Source organism: Trichogramma pretiosum, unplaced genomic scaffold (genome assembly GCF_000599845.2).
Source record: "Trichogramma pretiosum strain Unisexual culture from Peru unplaced genomic scaffold, Tpre_2.0 scaffold134, whole genome shotgun sequence".
In the NCBI taxonomy this organism is placed as follows: Eukaryota; Metazoa; Arthropoda; class Insecta; order Hymenoptera; family Trichogrammatidae; genus Trichogramma; species Trichogramma pretiosum.
In genome coordinates, this window is record NW_019640820.1 from 74,640 (window position 1) to 96,294 (window position 21,655).

Consider the following 21,655-nt stretch of genomic DNA (forward strand, 5'->3'; position numbering starts at 1 on the left):
ATTCTGCACACACACACACACACACACACACACACACACACACACACACACATACGTATTGAATGGCAGAGAGAAAGAGAGAAAGAGGGCAATGCCGTGTGTAATATATCACATACGCACGTATTATACCGCCGCGTTTTCCAAGTACTCGCCGCCCAAGAAGAAGCGAACTACTGCATCCAAGGTCCTCTTCCGTCGAAACGATCTCTGCTGCTGCTGCTACTGCTGCTGCTGCTGCTGCTGTATGCTGCTGCGCACGAGTGAAGCGCCTGACCCCGATTCGTCCTCGTTCGGTAAATCATGAACGAACTCGGACTTGACTGCAGAGCGTTCTCGGTACTATATGCACGCGCGCGCGCGTATACCTTTGCGATCGCACTCGAGAGCGGCTGGGCTCGTCCCTTTTTACTGCATTACGTACAAATGCACATACTACTTGGTCAGAAAGGATACACGATCGTACGTTCGCGAATGCGAGCGCGAATATGCTTGGCCGCGGCGATAAGGAGAGAGCGTTTAAACGCGACGCGACAGAAGCGCGCGTGCGAGCTTTTACGTATCGTAACAATGACGATGATGCAGAGCATCGTGTGTGTGTGTGTGTGTGCTGAGAATTGCCTATAGCATGAACTGTGTATATAAAACGCTTACGATAAGTCGCGCAGTGTGTTGGCGTTGACATTGATCATTCGTGTGTATTATGCACCGCGTCGAGTGCCATGCAACGTTAATACGTATGTCGTATATCAATAATGCAACAGCACAAACCCGCGCTCGCGAGACTACGCATATAGGAGTAAACAGATATCACAAATTCAGTGTCTATTTACTGGGTAAGTATAGGCGTTTACGTAGACGTGTAGTAAGGTAAATAACGTCGTCCGAGCTTTCGCGAAGCTTCAATGAGTCCGACAGATTTCTCAAGCTTGACGCGGCATTTTTGCCTCCACATAGCTTTTTCATCTCTCGGCTGCTCTTTCTCGTAGTTTTGTTTCTCGTTCGCAGCGATTTTCGAGTCGAACGCGCGCAAGTTCGAGCCCGCGACAATGGCAAGGATACATAATAACTGACTCGGTCTCGCGTTCCATGTACGCCTGTGTAAAATAATAGTATGCGCGTCGAGCGAGTTTCTGTTTGCCCGCGACGACGACGACAACGACGAAGTGCAGAGCTACTATACGTAGAGTCAGCAAGGCAGTAGTTTGCCGAGCGCTGCCTCGACGTTCGATCGAATGTAGGTCAGAACCCCCTTCTCGCCTTCTCTCTCTCTCAGACTCACATACACACACTCGCAGACATGCACGAACACACAGACTCTCATTTTGTTTCTCTCCGACTCCGCGCGGCAATACGCTCGACTCTCTGTCCTTCTCTCTTCGTGCTCTTCTATGTGTATATTACGTGTTTAATATACCTATCTACATAGAATATATTCACACATACACTCACACAGACACACAATATCTCTGCGTGCTTGGCACGCACTGCTTATATATGTATGCCCACGCTGCACTCGATACATTGTGCACACCGAACTCGCTGCGCTGACGTGACGCCCGAACTTCATCGTCAAACTACTCCTATATACATACATACACATGTGCTTCGTGACTTTAGGCTACACGTAGAGTATTATATAGAGTAGTATAGTTGCCCCTCTGTGCACGTTGAGCAGAGAGAAAAAGAGAGAGAGAGAGAGAGAGCTCGGCAACAACGTCGCCACCGGTGGCGGAGCGCCTGGCACACGTCGCGCTGCACAGCACCGCACGGCACCAGCTCGAGAGTCTACTCACTGTCTCGTTTACAAATCGATTTCGATACACTGTATGCGACTACGTACGTATAGAGCTTGACGCGCGTGTGGGTGTGTGTGCTTGCGCGCAGGTTATATACGGTGTTGAAAGAGATTTGTGCCGCCTCGATCGGCCGCCACTGCTGCCGTTACTTCTTTCTTTTTTTTTTTACTCCCTTACCTGGAAGTCTCGAATTTAGAAAAATATATACACACACGTACATACAATCAAAAGAAGAAAACAAACAAAAATCATTTTCTTCGAGCGTAGCGATGAACAAAAAAAGCTCTGCACCGCGATATCGGAAAATTGAATTTGGCGAGCTTACACAATTTTTTTCTTTTTTTATATAGAAAAAATAATCGATCGATATTTAATCCTGGATAAATGCCGTGGTTTAAAGTTCCCCTCTTCTATCCATTTATTCTGATCCAAACTCATTCGCGGATAAAACTCGTTGCGATTGATATTGAGCGTAAAATTTTTTGGTCAAAACGAAACCCATATCGATGATAAAGTCAGCTTATAACGAACGTACGGGACATGTCGAGAAAAAAAAGACGTAGGAGAAAAAGAAGAAGGAAAAGAAGCTCCTACCCGTTTTACCTTATACACGTATACACAATGTACGTTATATCAAATGTAGGTGGCCTACTTCGGGCTCGAAGAATGACATTGCACTTCACAGCTTTTATGGTTCGTCTGTATATACGTTTATATTATGCTTGCGGACGTGCGCAAGCTCACCGCGACCGTCTCGTCGCTTATATATAGGCTGATCTTTCCCCCCCCCTCCCTTTTATTATTTTTTTTAATGCTCGCAACATCGTTTTATGCTTTATACGTATGCGGCAAGCTGTGTCAGGGCAATATAAACACAAATATAAGGCTTTGCCCGTGTTATGGTTGATCGCGTTGGTTCCTTTTTTTTTTTTTTCAACACAAAGATCAACAATGAAAGTGGTCGACTGCTTGTAATGACTCGTGATAGTGTTATTCTTATTATATTTATCTTTTTTTATAAAACGAGTCGAATTATCAATACTGCACGTAAACTTGGCAATGAAAGCGGTGGCGAGCTTCCTACGCCACGCACACGGTATTTTCTAATAATAAACGCGCGCAGTGAGTCGAGTTCGATTGCGGAGCTTGCGCATATACGACGTGTGGCGAAAAGCACCAGCGCGTGCGAGTCCGAGCGTACGATAATATCAAGCGTATTAGGATTCGAGATGTACGAGGCTGAACAGGTGCAGCTGCTCCCTTGTCTCGAATGTAATCAAGCTTTCGATGAAAGTTTCGTTATACGTATACGATAGGCCTTTAAGGTTATCAAAATAACTGTTAATTGACAGTGGCCTCGTCTGGTTTGAAGCTATTGGTAAATTACCGTCGAGGAATATATACTGATAAACCAACAGAAGCGACATCATAGTCTGTATCTATTTCTGTTCTATGCATAATAGAGGCACCAATTCACTTGCAGTAGAAGCGGCAGCAAAACGCAAGGATCAGCCTTTGTGTATAGCATAAACCCAATTTTCATGTACATCAAGCTGCTCGCTTTGAGAAACGTTGGAATATCGCGATCGTGGCGCACAACAAGTTATACTTACAATCGAGCCTCCGAGACTCGATCTTTGATCTTCGCGGACAAGTTAATGCGATCGCTTAGAGCTTCTCGATGTAGTCTCCTTTTTTCAGCCGTCAACACATATTTCCATATCTATAAAACGCGTGCGAATTTGAATATTTACGTTTAAAAATGACTATTTCAAATATTTTCAAATAGATCGGCTAGTTTTTTTTTGTTACAATTATTTTACAAATATTAAGTGTATTTTAAATTATCTAAAAATTAAATGACTAAAGCATTTTACACTAGTTTTCAACCACTTATTACTGTTTTGAATGTTAGGAGAGAGCGAAGAAGATTCAAATTCGTATACAAATATCTCTTATCCATCGCTTTTAAAGCGATCAGAATGAAAAACTCATAGCCTAAATAAAATTGTTTAGCTACTACCTCTACTGCATATTGCGGTCGATTAGCAATGACATTATATACTTTTTCAGAAAATACGAGCTGAAATTTTTGTGGGGATTGGATCATTGGACTCATGAGATTTTATCGTGACCATGACGAAATGACTACTTTGCAGCGTACGTACTATATATTATAAAAAAAAACCAAACCCTGCTAACGATTAGTACTAGTTTCTTTATCTGGATTCCAATTTGAACCCGATTCTACCGGAATCGATAAAAAAAAGCATCGTGTATCTTGTTATAACACATTAAACACTCGCTAACGTCCCGTTTCACGGCCTCGCTGTAAATAAACGCACCACATAAAACTTACATATCATTGTATATAGTGGTATTAAGGTACGATAACATTTATCATTCGGCATAAGAACCGTGCACGCATCCATGAACATTTCATGCAATTTTTTGTTTGTAAATAATACGTAAATGTATCCGTCTTTTATGCAATAATGTATAAATCATATATTGAATTTAGTATTTATTACAGACCTACAGGTGAGCATATAATCTAGTTATTGTATTTACAAAAACTGAATCTATCTCTTTCCTGATCCAACTATTTAATGAATCGAAATTTATTACCCGCTAAATGCTCATTTCCGATTAGTTAAACCATAACTCTTTCATATATTTCGATTGAAAATAACGAAGAGAAAGAAAAATAACGAGCTTGCGATAATATTCGGAATTACAAAGTTATCGTAACGAAGAGCATAATCTACAAATTAATGATACAGACATATCCCAAAATTTGTCTTGTAAGTGCGCCATGCGACTATACAGCCTCGATTATATATAACTGAGAAATACACTTGAAATTAAAATGTGCAGGGAACAAGTGCGGCGTTTAAACGAAGTAATAAGCCATGATGTGAATGATCCCGCAAGTCGCCTCTTCTCTCGGGCTCTAGTATACATATATGCAGAGTTGGAGTGCACTCGGCGCGCAAGCCTGCAACTGAGTACATAATATTATACAGTCGACTGCGTTTATCCCCAATCTTGTTTTCTCTTAGTTTTCGCTTCGTCTATCGCTCTATCTTGGTAGCTATCCATTGTACGAATAAATAAATTAAATAATATAAAATAACAGAGGTATTTTCTCAATTCGTATATTCGATCAATCGAGAATCCAGATATTAAGATTGGCAATTCGCGTGTGCCGGCGTCGCGATTGATTTACGACGGCCAAACGGCATAATTGAGCAACGTCAACAGAATGAAAAAGAAAAGAAAAGAAGTTTGTGGTGGCAGTGACAATCGAAGCTACATAGACGGTCTCGTGCGCGCGGCACGACGAATTAGAAAGCGTGAAAGAGAAGAAAAGCGTTATATATTATACGTGTATAGAACGCGACGATCGAGCACACAGCACCTGTGCCGTACTGCGCTTGACTTCGATGAACGCGTATTGTATACTCACTGAAAGCGGATTAGTGCACGATCTGCACTAGAGCGCTGAAAAAATATCGTAGTTGTTGCCCTAAAAAGCTACACTGCAGCAAGATGTTTCCTTGCAAATATGGTTGAATTGTGAACAATTTTACACCGTTCGATTACAGATCTAATGTATATAATTTAATGTAAAATTGCGCAAGAAATCCTTTAATGTAATCGATTTTTTGTAGATGCTTAAATTGCGTTTATTTTAAGGAAATATAATTTCGTTTATAACTATTAGGATTATAAAAGGAGTGAGAGAATTAAAGAGTATTTGCTTTATTTACACGACCTATGAATACAATAGTCAGTAATCGAATGAATAATCTCGAAGCACAATTCATCAGCGAACTACTCAAGAGTACTTTTCATAACCGTTCTCTTACTTATAACACTATTTTAACTTTGCTACTTGCCGATTGACAGATTTTGTACTCGCCATCTAGTGGTAGATGATGGCTTTAATAATGATCGAATTTTCGAGTCTTTTTTTTTTTTTTTAACAATTTTAATAAAAATTTTCAAATTTGTGTGTAGAATAATTTTTTTTCTTCATTTTTGCATTAAATTAATGTTTGCGTTTTTATACATTTTTTGTAGTTTCTGCAAAAAAAATAAATAAATAAATCAGCACTGATGCATTGATTTTGCATGAAATTTCTTTTTATCAATGTACACTAATTGTGAGTAAGGGATGGGGTCAGTAAAAACTCAAAAGTTCGCGTAACCCCATAATATAATATGGCAATAGTAACATAATACATAGGCCTCCGCGCATTGAGGATCGGAACGTGTGAAATACGCAAAAATTGAAAAAGTTCGTGCATTAACTATACGTGCACTTCTCGAGGCATATATAGCCTCAAACCTTACTGAGATGCGACCTCTAGTTATCGCCGTTATCCAAATCGACTGATTCGCAGCTTTCAAAACGATACACATTGTGGCACGAAATAAATGCAGCAAAAGTTGATTTAGCAATTACTTATTGAGTAAAGCTTAAAATTGTAATCATTGGATCCAAAATAAGATAAAAGAGAGAAAAAAGCCGACACGTTGCAATCGTAATGACTCAGGCGCTCGTGCAGACTTGGAGAGATTGACAAAAAGCTGCGTGTACGTTACAATCGCGCGATTCGCGTCCGCAAGCTCGATTTATATATCATTATTACATCAACGAGCATTCGTCTCGTTTACGGTGCGATTAATTTATCAACTGATCGCGGCCACGTCGCGACTGTGGTGCTCGTGCGGATGGCGGCGGTAACGTGTCTACGACGACTACGACGACGATGACGATAACGATATACTGACGCGCGAGCTCGTGGCATTGCGGCGACAATCAACAAGTAGTCGAACAAACAAGCGCCAACGAAAGCCGCAACGATCCTCTGGGTCAAATCCAAATAAAAGGCTGAACTGGACGATAAGCGAGAGCAGAAGTAATCCCTCTTTTCTCTCTCTTTCCTTCTTCCTTCCTGCAACGTACGTTAACTTTGCACGTTTTTATATATATACATCGTGCTCACATACACCCACACACACACATGCACCCAGTGCCACGTATATATGTGCACAGAGAGGTAAAAGCTTGATTCTCTTTCTCTCTTTCATATATATACTATGCAAAGCCAACACACATAGGCGCTGAAAGCGATATGATCGAATAGATCCTGGGTCCGTGCGGGAGGCGGATTCTGTGCAGCTACTGTCAGTACAGCAGCAGCAGCAGCAGCAGCAGCAGCAGCGGCGGTGGCGGCGGCGGCGGCGACGTCCAATATCGGCCAAAGCGCAAACAGTGAGAGAGAGAGAGAGAGAGAGAGCAACCGGGCTGGCTAGTTTATATATGAAGCGAGAGGGTGGGAGGAGAAAAGCAACACAAAGCTGCTGCTGCTGCTGCACCGGTGGCGTCGACTGGTCGGAATTTACGTGCGCCGGGCCTCTCTTTCTCGCTGGAGTTCAACGCCGCACTCACTAGCTCGCTCTTTGCCACTCTATATTATATATACATATACCTGTATATCTGTGATTAAAGCGCGAGTCGTCGAGCTTTCGCCGCTCACGGGAGGTCCACGTCCTGCGTAAACGCGGGTGCGTGAGTATATATATAGATTGATACTCGCGCGCACGCTCTAGTCGCTTACGCAGAACCACCCGCGCTGCTGAATCATCATAATCATCATCATCGTCGTCGTCGTCGTCGCCGGCATCATGAGCAGCATCCCTAAAGCTCTAGCCTATGTTCAGCGTGGCGCAGAAGCTGCTGCGCGCGGTAAACTAAGTATGGAGCCAGATCTCGCCCCGTACGCACACGAGTATAGCTATATATAATATCTCTGTGTAGCTTTTAATAGTTCTCTCTTTACCTCTCTTTTTGAGAGCGCTCAGCAGCTCGACTCTAATAACGGGATAGCGACACCACCGCCTCTCGTGCATGTAAGCACGGCGTACACAGAGAGATTGAACTGAGTGAAAGATAGAGAAAGAACACGATAAAGCAGGGTCAGAGTATATGATAGTACTCTCTCTCTCTCTCTCTCTCTCTCTCTCTCTCTCTCTCTCTCTGTCTCTACTCTAAACGATACAACAAAGAGAAGAGGACGGTGCAGCTCGCTGCTGCACGGTATATAAGGCAATGCGCAGCACTGCGAGCTGCCAGCCTACCTCGATACCAGCGCTGAAACGCGAACTCTCGCGCGCGCGCGCACACAGACACAGACACAGACACAGACACAGACTTGTAGGTACTACTATATAGGTAGAAAGCCGGACCGTCTATACGCTGCAGCTGCAGCAGAACTCGGAACTGCACTCGCGCCGCGGCACGTATATGCATGGTATACGTATATGTATGGGTATAGAGTGAGCACTACACACAACGAGAGAAAGGGAGAGGGCTCCGATCCTTCGTGCCGAGTAGTCCCAGCGATCCACGCGTTGCTTGCCGCGAACACCAAGCGTGCACACACACACACACACGTAAATATGTATGCGAACGTATTCGTATGTGTATATATGTGCACAACGCCTTGCTAAGCTTTCTCACGATCTCGCTGTCGTTACTACTATATATACAAGAGTTTGGCTCAACATAGATCTTCTGCATGTTATAGAAGTAATAAAGAGCGCACGGAGGCCGAATGCACGCGTGATGCACGCACACACACACACACAAACACACACATACGTCATACTACTGTGACCGTGCTGTAATTGATTTTTTAACACTGCGTGCGCGAAACACGGGTTTTCTAACCTTAAAGCGTCAGAAAACCCTAGTTTCTCGCAAGCAGAGTTAAAAAATATCGTTTGCATTTAGTCCGCGAGGAAGTTGACTCATCCAGGAGTCTTTGCACCCTCTCTACGCTCGGGTGAAAACAACTCCTGGATGAGTCAACTGCTTCGCGCACTTGTTACAAAATATACTATTTTATCACAGCGTGCGGGAAATCAAACTTCCCGCACGCTGTGATAAAAAATAGTATACGTCACTCGTGCGCGAAGTGGGTGATTCTCAGGCGAGGGTAATGTAATGTACTTAAATGAATATTAGGCAGTGTCACCTAATTTTGTCCGCCAAAAGAAAGCAGCGTCAAGGGGACAAACACGTGTTATTCATATACAAATCTATGAGGTAAGCCATAGACTATGGCTATGCTAACAAAACACCAAGTGGATAAAATATAGCCCAATTTGAGACTCCCCGCACGAACCACGCGTGATGCAAGCGAGCGAATACACGGAAAAACTGTTGACCATGTTTCACGCTCAAATATATAGAGATACATTCGCGCTCTGAGTCGAGCACAATTCATGCTCAGTCTCGAGCGCGAAAAGCCCTCGAGTTCTGATGCGGGAGAAGTCACCCTGAATCTTGAATTTGAAATATGAATATGTCAAGTTTCAAAAACTTGAACAAAAATCTATCTTTACCGTTAATTTATGCATTTGTGTACAATGATCTTATACACGGTGTTGAAAATCTTTATAAAAATACTTTTTGATAGAAAAAAAATTAACCTTTAAAACGATTTCATTCCCTTGACCTAAGAAGCTGGTGATTAAAATTTAAATTTTTCAAATAACTAAATGGTAAGAACGAAATCGATTTTACCTTAATGACATATCGTATTTTGTATTTGTATTGATTTATTTAAAAAATAACTGTGTAAAACCAAAATGGCACTCATTACATAGTAATTCACTCTACCATAACATTTAATTCATTGTAAAATTGACCAAGTATTGCATTGTGGACGGATGTTGCGAGAGTCACCACCCCATATATGAGTGATTCTGACTAACTTTTAAAATAACACCTAAAAAAATTTTTGATGAAAAATTTAGCGTCACAGTATCCGGAATGAATTTTTCTTGAATATTATCAACAAAGAATCCCAAAAATAACTTTGGGCTTAATTTTCCTCCATAGTCCATTTGGGAAACCCGATTTAAATGTGGGTCAAAATAAAACTTCTTCAAATTTTCGAATGACACCGATCTAGATGCGCTTTTGATATGTTATAGTACATGGTAAAAAAATCCGAAAGCCAAAATTTTACTCCCCATCCCCCTCTCCTACCCCCTCCACCCCTATAAACGTCCATTCTTTATTTATATTCATTCTGAAGCCCTGAAGTAATTAAAAAATCTGAAAAAATTCATAATAGTACATATCAACAAAACTAATCACCTTGAATTTCTTCAGATTTTTCGAGGGCTTCAGGCCTTCAGATAAAATAATTAAAAATTTGGAAAATTTATATACGGCGATACGAGCCAATATCAAACTCGAAAATTTTTTTCTCTGTTTTATGCATTGAAAAACATGACCTCAAATTTCTTTGGATTTTTTCAAGTTTCCTTATGAACCTTTTGAAGCAAAAAACCCCTTTTTCTTTCATGTGTTTTCATGTGACATTACTTATATCATCCCGCACATAATTATCTACGTAGGCGAATTGCGTAGTAATTATAAATGAATTAAATGTAAAATTTTTTTTTTACGGCCTTGCCTTTGATGATATAGCAAAGACCTTAAATTTTGACTCTCAAGGACTTATTAAAAAAATTATTTGTTGAATAATTTATTTATTCATGATAAGAAAAAAATTTTTCATGAAAAAAATATATTTATAAAAATTTTTCATGAAAAAAAAATTGTTTATAAAAATTGTTTATAAAATTTCCCATGAAAAAAATTTTTTTTATAAATTAATCAATTTATTCATAGCAGAAAAAAATTTCATGAAAAAAAAATTTTTTTCAAAAATTTTTAAGTGATTAACGCAGGATTATCGAATGTTCAATCCAGCGTACAATTCTTATTAAATAAGGGACAGAGTTCTGGTTGGGCTCATTTTGTTCGTCTTTTCCAGCCCTTTTTAAACATGTATACAGATATAAAAAAAAACAATAGTCCATTGTAAAAAATGAAAATGTATAAAAAAAGCTAAAAGTTCAAATAATCCAGTACGCGCGGAAAACATTCTGGGAAATTTCCAATTTAGGAGGATCAAGTTCAGGTCACAAATTTTTCTAAAGTATGTGAATAAAGGAAGGTAACATGATAATTTCAGATCATTTGGTTAATAGTCCATTTTTTAAGAAGCTATCGAAAATTTATTTTATTCGCAGTACGTTTTTTGACTCAAGAGTAAAATCGATTTTCAAACGTGCGATACAAAAAGGACGGGCCACCAAAACGCTCAAAAATAAAAGTGTAGATCTCTCAAGTCTTCTTAAAGACCCCGATAAAATTTCAGAACTGTGCATGGTAAATTACCTGACTTACACATCAGTACGTGCAATTTTAAAAGTTAGTCAGAAACACTCATATATATTTCTCATATTCAATATTTATCAATTTTTTGTTAAATAAATTCAGTAATTGTGACTGAATACACTGGGGAAAACTCGAATGCGATTCACTTTCAAGACAGGTCGAAATCTTCCTAAGCGCTATTGTATGATATGAGTTCAGCAGGTCTCGAGCGCGATTCACTCTCAAGACAGAGCGTAAACCGCACTCACCGAAACGCTGAAATAAACTCAGCCGAACTCGAGCGTGATTCACGCACAGTCTTGAGCCTGAATAGCGCTCAGTGCTGATGAGCTCAGCAGAACTCGTGTTTGATTCGTTTTCAGAATTCAAGCGTGAAACATGGTCAAAAGTTTTTCCGTGTACAGTTGTTTCCTTTCAATGCCACACGGCTGCTCAGTTCCGTCCCCACCAATATGCTACTCTACCATCATCGCCTTGTTTCACACTTCGTGTGTGGCATTTTTTACTTTCTAAAAAATTCTAATCCTTTCAAACTAAATCACGTGCTGCTGCGTAGCGTCGCAGTTGATGTCGAGACTCGCTTATGTGCGTTACATAAACATGTGGTGATTTTGAGGTTACATAAAAATATTATCATTTCATGTTAATTGATGAACATAGTTCCTGATTTAAGTCAAGTCGGAGTGTGTCAACACTGTATTCTGTTATAGACTTAAAATTTTTATCATCGGAAAAATTGAATGAACAACAAAGTGAAAGTGATAGTTGTAATTGAGTGTGGCCAACACGTGGAACAGTGTTAAGACCAATATTTTTTATTACAAAGATTGATTTATTAACTTTTGTATTCAAAAATGATAGCAGAAACCAGCTTTAACGATAGACAATTTGAAGAAGCAGAGTATAGATTACTGTGCATTAAGAATCAGGACAATAGACGTTACGAATTTTGTCAGTATATGGATGCAGCAGAGAATCCCGAGTTTAATAACACAATTTTATTAAAATTAATGAAAGAATTATTCCCCAAATTGGAGGACAGAATTTATTTTTTGATGTACGCATTAGAATATAATAGTTTTAACATACTGGAACTTCTCCAAACTAACGTACATGAGGTTATTTTTCCAGACGGAAGATCTGCAATTCATTTTCTTGCAGAATTAGAAGGATCTTCGATTAGAAATAAAGTTTACCCAGGAGCAACCATTGATCTAATCGATTTTTTGATAAAAAATACACAAGAAAACTACATCGACGACCATGGCTATTCGTATTTTCATGGAGCCTGCATGGCCGGCGACGAGGAAACCGTACGCCGCTTCATAAGTCAAGGCGTGGACGTCAATCTCGGCACTTGGAAGTGTTCCCCGCTGCACATCGCCGCCCAATACAGGAGCAAAGAAATAGTAGAAATTTTGTTGGAAAACAGGGCCAATCCGAATCAGCTGGATCGCGAGCGATCGACTCCTCTGCACGCGCTCGCGTGGCTGTGCCTATGCGAATGCGGCTCACCATTCAATTTCTGTGATTATAAAAAACCAGTCGATGATATTGTTACGTAATGAGCACGGAGATACTCCTTTAAGTTTAGCTGTAAGACGTTTCGACTTTGAACTTACAAAGGCTCTTCTAGACCATGGCGCTAGTCTCGACAGTTTAAATGAAGATACAATGTTCAGCTGGAATTTCACACAACTAGAATTGAAAAACTATTCTTTGACTTTGAAAATTATCAAGGTGATGCAATTATTGATATCATCTGAATACATAATTAATTTTCACACCAGGAAAAAGATGTTAAAATGTTGGCTCAAAGTACGAGGAAACGATACTATTTTTATTCCTCGCATTCCGAGTGAATCTCAGCTCGCATATTTAGCGTATGACGCGATTGTGGGCCAGATATTGATTCATGAAAGATTTGGCTTTTATATAAAGCAAGAAGCTTTAGATTGTTTGCAGAAGCAAAAATTGTCACTGGAGAAGTCGGGATACGTTACTATGTATGAGCCCCTTCCGAAAACAATAGAAAGATGGGACTGCCAAGTTGCAAAATTAAATGAAATTAAGCTAAACAACGACATTTCGCTTTATCAAATTTGCCAAATGAGTTACGATAAAGGTTACTCAATTTTAAAGAATATGAAGAATTGGCGTATACCACCATTGGATGGCTTAGAGCATAGTTATATAAATCTTATGGTAAAAAGGCACGTAGCAAACATTCTGATAAGACTACACTTAGAATTATTCGCCGCTGATTTGTTAATGATGGATAACTGTAAAATAAATCTGCCGTATACTGTTTGCCGAGTTATTGCCGAAAAAATGAGTCACGAGGATCTTATTCGTTTATGCGAGTAAACAGACGAAAGCAGCATACTATTAAGTGTTTATTTAATTTTTTATATTTATTTCCTATAGCTATTTATGCAACAAGTGCCCAAAAGGCGGTTTGGGGCACGAGTGTGCGGAAAAAGACACGGACATGCCGTCGACCATACGAGTGGGTTTTTTTTCGCACACTGTGCGCAAAAAGCTGGGCACGTGTTGCATACAAAATTTTATGCAATAGTAGGCGAAAAATACTATCATTTAAATGAGGCGTTTTACCGCCCATCCCTGTCCAAAATGAGGCATTTTACCGCACGCAAGTGTCCGAAAACGCTTTTTGTGCACTAAAAAATGTGCGAAAAAAGACATTTTTCGTCATACTATTGCAAAAAATTTATTTTATAGCACTGTGTGGCATAAGTTCACATTTATGGCACGCTTTTCTGTGGCATGAGTCGCACATTCGCTTTTGTTTGTAATTATGTAAAAGTTGTACGATACTCGTGCCATGGGGACACTTTTCGGACCAGCTATTAGGGCGTACGAGCGTATGCGAGTGTGATGCGAACGCAGCGGTGCCAGAATGTGCGACTTATGCCACAGAAAAGCGTGCCATAAATGTGAACCTATGCCACACTGTGCTATAAACTACTATTTCGTCATACTATTGCATAAATTTATTTTATTTAATAAATGATTTTAATTTTTTTCTGCATATAATAGTTTTTAAGGCTTTTAATTATTTCATGAATAAATTTCGTATTTAAAAATTAATTAAGATTTGAAAAAGATATTTTTATTTCCAGCAACAATGCAGTGTGCGTGAGCAAAGTTACGCAAGTCATGAGACTCAGAATATTAGTATATTTTGCATCTAGGGTGTGAAAAACTGGAAAGTCTCAGAGCACGTGTAATTTATCATCCGAGGCGAAGTCGAGAGTGATAATTACGTGCTCTGAGACTTTCTTTTTTCGCTACATAGGTGCAAATACAATTTTTTGTGAATCCCCCAGCCTAAAGTAACATTTTGGTTTTGCGCAGCGGAAGTAAAGACATTCATCACAATTACATTTGAAATTTCTTCAGAATTTCGCTCGAATCTTTGTTATGCTCTAGAATGAGCTAGGAAGCTCCAATCGAAATTTTGCGACGGTCAAAATTTATTAAAATTTGACAAAGGATTCGAAAAAAATTTTTTCAAATTTTTTTACCGGAATCTCTGAGTTCTAGGAACCGTTTTTCATAAAAAAGCGTTTTTCAGCCATAGATGCTATCGCCTTCTATTAAAAAATTTGAAAAAATTCAAGGTAATGTATTTCGATGAAGAAAAGGAGAAAAAAATTTTTCCAGATTTTTCAAGGTTTCGTATCGTCCTAAAAAAATTATTTTCGTTAAAAAATGGGGTTTTTCAGCTCTAGACGTCAGAGTTCTCTCTGAAAAAATCTGAAAAAATTTGAGGTTATGTATTATGATGCCAGAAATGAGTGAAAAAAAAGATCGGGCTTCGTATTGCATGGCAGCGCCGTACATGAATTTTCAAAATTTTCAATGATTTTTTCTGAAGGCCTGAAGCACTCAAAAAATCTGAAAAAATTCAAGGTTGTTCAGTTTATTGAAAAGTATTTTTGTGAATTTTTTCAGATTTTTTTATTGCTTCAGGCCTTCAGAAAAAATATAGATAGAAAATGGATGTTTATAGGGGTGTAGGGGGGTAGGAGGGGGGAAGGAGTCTAAAATTTTGGTTTTGGGACCTTTTTACCATGTATTATAATATACCAAAAGCGCGTCAAGATCGGTGACATACGAGCGCAGGTTTATTTAAAAAATTCTGAGCCTTACCCATATATATGGTATGCAACTAGACCGTGAGGAGATTGACTCACCCAGTAGTCATAAGTCTTCACGCACTTGTTACATAATATACTATTTTCTCGCACAAATTCATTGAGCATTATAGAAATACGTTGTTTCGATTGTATAATGAGCTAACACAGTAACGGACACAATAAAAGTTTTAAAATGAGCTGCGTATACATCCGAACTTTTGGTATATTGTATACGCGAGAGCTACTGCTGCTGCGAGCGCACAAGTTATTTGGCAAGTTGATTAGCTGCTGTATTTTTTTTCTTTCCTCGACGTAAAAGAGAGAGAGAGAGAAAGAGAGCGCGAGCGAAAGAGAAAGGAAAAAAACGAGCTAAGAAACGGAGATGAGATATTTTCCATACACTCCTATATAAAGTTGAAAATAATTTGAAAGTTTGTATTTTGTATTCAAAAAGCTTGCAGCGGAGCGAAGACTTCGTGCTTATATATTCAGTGTTGGTCGATGTAGTGCTTTCATCGGCGTTATTTTAATTGTGTACTTCGTATGCATGCGATGTGACTTATTTATTATTTTTGCTACCTCAACAAGTCTTTTTATTTGCAAATAAATGAGTCGATTTAAAAAATCTGAATAAAATAGATATTCGCGGCTTCAACTCAATATTGTCAGTTTAAAAATCGTTCATTCAAGGCCAAAAGCCTGTGGATATCGGTTTATTAGAAACTCGCATTAAAGCCTCAGACCCGTTGCACAAATTGCGCCCATACCCGATAGTTGCATTAGCGGGCCGGAATATTGTTTGTTCGCGTCGATACAATGTAACGCTATCTACGTAGGATACCGTTTGCGTGCACGCGCCTGCACACACATCGGCGGCGCGTAATAATTGCCACAACATAATTAATCAATCTCCAATTGCGAAATGGCCAAAAAAGATTCGAGCACGCGCGCGCCGATTAATACTCACTTACGAATATTTAGCCGTGTATGCGCGCATGATTGGTTTTCCCGGAGAAAAATAATGAAATTGCCCGAACTCGAGAGTTCCTTCTCGTAACGGCGCAACGGAAAAAAAGGTAGCCGGTGACGAAATGGAAAGCGCGCGTTGCGCAAAAAAAAAAATAAAAAGAAGAAGCCGATAAAGTAAAATTGAATTTTTTACCTTCGCGCTGTTGCAACATACTGTTGTTGTTACTTTTTCCTCGTTGCTTTTTATCGAGTAAAGGAAAGACGAGAAAAATCGTCAAAGAAAATTGTATAATTGAAAAATTTCCAAGTAGCGAACTCTCCTTGGGATAATCGCACAGCGCGTAATGTGTGCGTATTGAATATTAATCTTCATTCGGTACAGCGCTTGGAACACAGTACTCATGTAGCATTCGGCTGTACACAGTCAATTATTTCGCGCGACGCACATGCGCAAATGTATAAGGCAGCTTTTGTTGCGCAGAGCTTCATCTTCCCGTTCGCGTATCCCTCGCACACACATAAGATCAGCTCGTGTATATTATGTACGGCGTTTTGGGCCACGCTAACCTGGCGCGATTATATAGGCTTTAGTTTCGAGATTCGCGCAGCTCCTAAATATGATTCGCATTTTGTGCTCGTATTACATGGAAGTCATTTGATTTTTGCGCGGATGCGCGTCGCTAATGCGATATATCTTATCGCGATCGTACCCGAGCGCGAAAGCTCGTTCATCTTCGTTAATCCGCCTTGAGCTTGGCTGCCTCTGTCATTATCATCGCGGGCTTATGTAATGTAGCTGTAAAGATTTACCGGAAATCAACTGCTGTATAATGCCATAACAATAGGCCCGTGCTTCGAAATCGAGCTTCTTTCGAGTTTTGATATTTTGTTTTATAAAGCCTCGTTAATAGGGTAAGACAGGGTCTTACTGCACGAGTTTCGAATATCTGATTTTGAAATGGGATCGACTTGAAATTTTATAAGTTGATTGTAATTTTTCAAGCTAATTATCTCAACATTTTGAACATGTTTTTAATAAATCATCAATTTGTGAATTATTTATTAAAACTCGATGAATTTTTTAAGATTCGAAGAATAGAATTAGACTAAATTTAGAATTAATTAGTGAACTCTATTCATCGATATTTTTCATCCGATCCTGTTTAACGTTCAATGTTTGTAACATACATGCACCAAACTCAAGCAATTAGAGTTAAGCTTACCTGTGAAGTAATCATCGTGTCGCTAATCAATACAGATTTACATTGCATTTGCTTAGCGGCTGCAAAGTAATATTATCTATTGGTGTAAAGCACACGATCATCCAAAGTAAAAGATTTTCAATTTAGTATCCTCGTAGATAAGTAGGCATGCAGTGCAATTGCAGTGTGAAATCTTTCGAGTCAGACTTGCTTCTAATTCTGAATCTGCGAAAGATTTACATCTTCAAGAGACAAAGGAGTTTGATGTTTTAATTTAAATTCACTCGTTTATACGTAAAAATTTTCTAATACTTGATTTATGCTTATCGCTGGCGCACAGCAAAGCAATAGATTGCTTATGAAACAATGATTATGTGAACAAAATACACGCGTATGCTTCTCTCTCGTAATATATTATATATTATTTGTATAAAATTATATACGAGACACGATCGCGACACAGCGAAACGAACATCGGATCAATACATCGATGATATAACGTGCCGACGAGCTGATGCTAGCGCTCCGATGTTAAATCTTATGGTAGCCGCCGAAACTCAGGGCGCTGTCAACCACGTGCATTGTCAGGCCAGATCTCTATTACGTGGAGCTTGTTCAAAAGCAACGTCAACGCTAAATTACACGCAACTTGCCCATATACGGCAAAAAATAATCGGTAATATACACACACGCGTATACCTGCTCGTGAAGCAGTAAAGTAAGAAAAAACGACCCGAGCACGCACCAAACAGCAATAGCCTCTCACCCATACGCGGCATTTCGAAATTCATAAAAAACAATTAGCAGTAAATAACGGAGTATCCGCTGGCTATACTGCAGTCGGTGTGTTTATGTGTCGCATTATAACGTGCTGCGGGGGGAGAGGAGGTGGCTGTACAGCTTGCACGCACCCGCGCACGCACCTATATATACACGCGCGCGCGCGAGGATATCGCGCCAATTAATCGTCATGCGATATTAACCGCGTAAATACACGCGTTCGGGCGTGGGCGTTATACGACGAGAGCAGCATCCCCATCGAGCGGCAACGCGTTATGTACGTTCGAGTGCGGTTGAGATAAAGCGCCGCACGGCTCGGATACGATATATGTGTGTGCGTGTGGGTATATGAGGGTGTGTGAGTTGCGCGCCACTACCACCACCATCACCGTCACTGCAGCTGCCATTTAAAGATCGGCGTGGATTGCGCGCGCCTAAAGCTGACCGTACGCTGATGCATACCACGTCGAGAGAGGGAGAGAAAGAGGGAGAGAGAGAGAGAGAGAAAGAGAGGCAGGATGTGTTATAATCTCTCGGTTTTAGATTCTACATTTTAATCACTCGCTTGAGAGTCACCATAATACAGGGTTATAAAGCAGACGCATTTAGGGTTTAGAACTGGAAATTGATAGAAGCTTTGTCGGCGAGGAAGACCTCAAAAGGATAACGGATAAAGTCGAGGACTTATCATAACAAAAAGACATGAATTTGTTACTAGAAAAATACGCCTTGAGGGCGACAGGACACGTGTAGCCGCAGCGAGAATTGGAGAGAGCGATTTATCTTCCTGTGACGAACTTGTCGGGATGGCCAAGTAAGTGCCGAAGATCATATCTGTCTGGCAATTTTCATTAAATTTTGTCCGCGAGCCAAGAAAGACGACTGCCAGGTGATTCGAAGATGTAGCGTTTCAGTGATAGATTGTCAAGTCATTCTACCCAATAGGATTTGTTTTCTTTCTCACAATACCCAGCAGTGAAGGATTGCTGTATTTAGTGTCGTGAAGTTCACTGGGGATCGTCGAGATCGTTGAATCTGTGACACAAGGTCAATCAAGCACGCTTCAATAACAGCTGGAGAGAACGTTGAGTATGCCTAAAGATTTCTCAAGTCGATCAACAGCCCGTGCAAAAGCTCAGGAAGTCGACTGCGGCCGACAGAGTTTGCGCGCCTTAATGCTGCCGTAAGCTGAGAGTGATTTTGAGCTTCGAAATAAAGATCCTAGCTATTGCGAGCTTGTTGCGCTTGCACGTGTCACGTCGTCATCTTCATCAAGCTGTTGCTCGCTTCTCGAGCGAATTTTGAGCGCTATAGCTCAAGCTTGCGCGCCTGGCGAATCTCTAGGGAGAAAAAAGCTCCGTTGACGTTGTACGGATGTGCGCGCGTTCATCGTATCGAGCCATTTTATGATTGCGAGCTCGTATAATACGAAGCTGTTGGTGCTGCTGCCGACTTTCGTTCGAGTACACACGATAGCGGGAATTTCCACGATTTAGTTCCTACCGTAAATTCCAGGTGGAGCGCGACACGCGCTCCTCAATGTTATTTAAGAAAGTACATAGAGATTTTAGTTGTAAGGTTAAAAATTATTCCTAGATGTATGCTACTTTTGATGTATCCATGTATAAAAAACTCAAATCACTTGAGACTATGAAAAAACAAAAAAAACGCCCGAACAGGGACTTGAACCCTGGACCCTCAGATTAAAAGTCTGATGCTCTACCGACTGAGCTATCCGGGCCTTATAGTATCCGGGTCCCAATGACTTATAAAAAAAACGAAGGCAAAATTTTGAAGTTTTATAACATATGTGATGTAGCCTTTTATTTATATGATCCATTGTTTATAATATATAGTTATATAATTTATTGTTTATTACCTTTTTTTGTAAAATATTTTTTAATTTTTATACGCTTTTTTCTTCCACATAACTTATTACGTGAAAACATTCATTTTTTTATTTTTTTGTATACTTCACCAGCTACGTTCTACCGCACTTTTCCATGATAGATGCCGTTACGCAGCCGCAGAAAATTAATTTTTCTCGCATCAAGCTCGATTATTCGCGCTCAGTATATACCGTCAATTGCGTTGAGTATGATATTTAAGTAGAAAAGTGTACGCTCGAGATCTCTTATTGCCAAGAGTTTTGATCGCGTTCACGTATGGCAATAGGGTAACTGGAGCTTATTGAATATCATTGATTTTCTGCGCGCAGCTCTTCATCGTTTATTATTACTTCATTTTTAACTGCGATTCTCAACGATAGCTCATTTGTGGCTGCGAATATATTCGATGAAACGAGGAAAAAAATACACATTCGTTTTTCTACAATCGCAGTTAGCGGAAAAAAAAACGTGCGATCTGTTGTTTATTGGGATGAGGGGTTGCAGGCTCGACAATATGTTGACTCTGGAGCTATATATTCATGCGACGTGCAGAGCTATACATACCCACGTAATCCACTCGTGCGAAACCCGAAATTTCGAGAATAGAGAGAGAGAAGCAGAGAATATAAGAGGGAGAGAGAAAGGAAGAAAGAATATAAAAAAGAGCAGAGAGGTGGGATCGAATTTGCGGAAAGTTGAGAGGAAAAATTTCGTAGAAACGTCGCTCCGGTGCAGCGTGTAGGATCAATATAGTATACATGCGTATACGTATATATACTTTTTTAAATCCTGACTCTTTTCTTTCTCTCTATCTACTTTTTATTTCTGTCTTTCGTTGAATTTTTTGTTCCGCGAGGATTTTGCATCGTGCTTACAAGTGACATCGAGGATGTACAAGCTCGCGTTTGTATAATAATCAGAGAGTTTCGTGAACAAAACAAAGGAGCTTGCTTAATCGACTAAGCTCTTTATTAGATGAGGAAAAAAAGCTCAAATCTCGTAAAAGAGTGCAAGTGCCCGAATCGCCACATAACTAATCCTAAAATAATAGATTTATTGGCGTTCATTATATAAATCGCCACGAGTAAAACACTTGCAGATTATGAAGATAAAGGTACGTCGCCATCTAGTGGTGGTGAATACTTAAAGTATTGCGTTAAAACGGTTTGAAAATTGGTCTAATTTTTTGAAACCATTTAATCATCATTTAAGATCATTCAAAATGCGATTAATGTTTTTAACATAATAAAAAAAATCGCCAAAAGCAAGCCTATTAATGCTTATTCATCGAAAAAAAAGTTATCTATTAATTTTTTGATCATTGGGCCATTATCGATGAAGCGTTTGCAAGCTACGGTAAATCACCCTACCATCCAATGCAAGCACCCTGCACTATAGTGCTCGATCCAATGCGCGAACTTGACTGCACTTGTCCCTGCGCGCGTGCGTACGCACATGTTACATGCACTTATATTCTTTATATGCACGTGCTGTAAATGCGCCGCTACTACTGATCTACTACTACTACTGCTACTTTTACTACTGCTGCTACTATACTAGTACTCCTACTACCGAAGGTATTCGG

General features: G+C 39.8%; 1 non-coding gene across 1 annotated transcript; it reads right to left on the reverse strand.

The window, feature by feature from the left end:
• Positions 1–19,849: 19,849 nt before the first annotated feature.
• Trnak-uuu lies at positions 19,850–19,922 on the reverse strand. Its single transcript has one exon. It is a non-coding gene; the product is annotated as a tRNA-Lys (tRNA).
• Positions 19,923–21,655: the final 1,733 nt, after the last annotated feature.